Source organism: Salvelinus sp. IW2-2015, linkage group LG16 (genome assembly GCF_002910315.2).
Source record: "Salvelinus sp. IW2-2015 linkage group LG16, ASM291031v2, whole genome shotgun sequence".
Classification (NCBI taxonomy): Eukaryota; Metazoa; Chordata; class Actinopteri; order Salmoniformes; family Salmonidae; genus Salvelinus; species Salvelinus sp. IW2-2015.
In genome coordinates, this window is record NC_036856.1 from 13,644,372 (window position 1) to 13,647,218 (window position 2,847).

At 49.7% G+C, this 2,847-nt stretch overlaps 1 pseudogene; it reads left to right on the plus strand.

Moving 5' to 3' along the window:
• Positions 1–2,847, plus strand: part of LOC111975932 (uncharacterized) — a 63,173-nt pseudogene that overhangs the window by 42,346 nt on the left and 17,980 nt on the right.

The following is a 2,847-nucleotide window of genomic DNA, read 5'->3' on the forward strand; positions in this document are numbered from 1 at the left end:
AAAATCCTCGCCTTCTGGAATGATAGCGGGTGTGAACAGGCAGTGGCCTCAAAGTGGGTTGTTGTCCATTGATGATCTTTATGGCCGTCCTGTTGACACGGGTGGTGTGGTATCCTGTGGGCAGGTAGTTTGCCCCAGTTGCATGCGTTTGTGCAGACCTCACTACCTCTGGAGAGCCTTACGGTTGTGGGCGGAGCAGGTTTGCCGTCCAGGGCGGTGATACAGCCCGACAGGATGCTCTCGATTGTGCATCTGTAGAAGTTTGTGAGTGCTTTTGGTTGTACAAGCCGATTTCTTCAGCCTTTCTGAGTTGAAGAGGCCTGCTTGCGCCTTCCTTCACAACGCTGTCTGTGTGGGTGGCCCAATTCAGTTGTCTGTGATGTGTACGCGAGGAACTTTAAAAACTTACTACCCTCTCCACTTATGTCCCAGTCGATGTGGATAGGGGGGTGGCTCCGCTCTGTGCTGTTTCCTGAAGATCCACAATCATACTCCTTTGTTTTGTTGACGTTGAGTGTGGAGGTTATTTTCCTGACACCACCCTCCGAGGGCCCTCACCTCCTTCCCTTTAGGCCGTATCGTCGTTGATGTCGTTGGTAATCAACCTACCACTGTAGTGTCGTCCGCAAAACTTGATGATGAGGTTGGAGGCGTGCATGGCCACGCAGTGTGGGTGAACAGGGAGTACAGGAGAGGGCTCAGAACACCCCTTGTGGGCCCAGTGTTGAGGATCAGCGGGGTGGAGATGTTGTTACCTACCCTCACCACCTGGGGGCGGCCCGTCAGGAAGTCCAGTACCCAGTCGCACAGGGCGGGGTCGAGACCCAGGGTCTCGAGCTTGATGACGAGTTTGGAGGGTACTATGGTGTTAAATGCTGAGCTGTAGTCGATGAACAGCATTCTCACATAGGTATTCCTCTTGTCCAGATGGGTTAGGGCAGTGTGCAGTGTGGTTGCAATTGCGTCGTCTGTGGACCTATTAGGGCAGTAAGCAAATGGGAGTGGTCTAGGGTGTCAGGTAGGGTGGAGGTGATATGGTCCTTGACTAGTCTCTCAAAGCACTTTATGATGACGGATGTGAGTGCTACGGGGCGGTAGTCGTTTAGCTGTTACCTTAGCTTTCTTGGGAACAGGAACAATGGTGGCCCTCTTGAAGTATGTGGGAACAGCAGACTGGGATAAGGATTGATTGAATATGTCCGTAAACACACCAGCCAGCTGGTCTGCGCATGCTCTGAGGACGCCGTCTGGGCCGGCAGCCTTGCGAGGGTTAACACGTTTAAATGTTTTACTCACGTCGGCTGCAGTGAAGGAGAGTCCGCAGGTTTTGGTAGCGAGCCATGTCAGTGGCACTGTATTGTCCTCAAAGCGAGCAAAGAAATGATTAAGTCTGTCTGGGAGCAAGACATCCTGGTCCGCGACGGGGCTGGTTTTCTTTTTGTAATCCGTGATTGACTGTAGACCCTGCCACATACCTCTTGTGTCTGAGCCGTTGAATTGCAACTCTACTTTGTCTCTATACTGACGCTTAGCTTGTTTGATTGCCTTGCGGAGGGAATAGCTACACTGTTTGTATTCGGTCATGTGACGGCTAATGACTGTGTCCAGGCACTCCGTGTTGCGTCGTGCTTAAAAACAGCCCTTATCCATGTTATATTGGCCATATACCACACCTCTGGCCTTATTGCTTAAATGTATTATGTATGGTAACTAAGCTCTGTGCTCTCTCTTTCTGACTGTCCGGGTTCTTGAGKCCCACCTCATTCTGATATGCAAATTAAGTTTAGAGATTCTGTAGGGCTAAATACATATTACAGCTGAGCCTTGAGTTTGAAGTGAGAAAATCTGTTTTTTATCGGTTGAAAGTTAACACAGCTCAGTAACTGCACCCATGTTGCATCAGCATTCTCTATTCACCATCTTTCCCTAAACGAATGTTCTCTGATTCTGGTCCCAGGAACCTACAGTGTGTGCAAGCTTTTTTCCCAGCCCAGTACTGAAAACTTCCAACAAAGGAAACGGTTGATGATTTGTCTAATCAGGTGTAGGGATAGCTGAGAATAAAATACTTCGCTCCCGAGGACAAGAATAGAAGAACATTCCTTGTAAGGGATTGCACAATAGCATTTATATTGCATCAGCCTTGAACTCTCTGAACTGTTTCTCAACTGTTTTCCACCTCAGGTACACGTTGACTGAGGGTGACTTCCACCACCTGAAGAATGCGCGACTCACACACCTCCACATCCCGCCCTTGGCCCTCAAGATCGTCACCATCCACGAGTGTGAGACATCAGAGAACAGCATGGCCATGACGACTCGCCCCGCCGCCAAGTCCAGCCTTTCCATCTTCCAGGTGACAGCCGTGCTGCTATTAGCATTGATACATCATTAGTCATTACTTGACCAATTAGGCCATCCATCATTGTGGGGCCCACAGCGTGTTTCAGCCCTATCAGATACAGCCCAGGGATCATTCTGCCTCCTCTTTCCAATGAGACATATACATTGATTTTGCTTTTAACTGAAGTTTCTCAATCATTATGTGTATAGCCGGCACTGTGTGCCCTGCGGCCCCTGCGGCCCCTATGTCCCCTACCCCAGACAGCGTTGACCAGTCTGAGTGTCAGCCCCAGCTCAGCCCTCCCTGGGGACACCCTCAACTCGGTGGTGGACTCCAGCTTCAGTGAGAGTTCCCTGGTCCCGGGACCCAAGAAGCCCAGCAGCAGCAGCAGCAGCGTGAGTCATTACCCCCTATCTATCTATCTATCTATCTATCTATCTATCTATCTATCTATCTATCTATCTATCTATCTATCTATCTATCTATCTATCTATCTATCTATC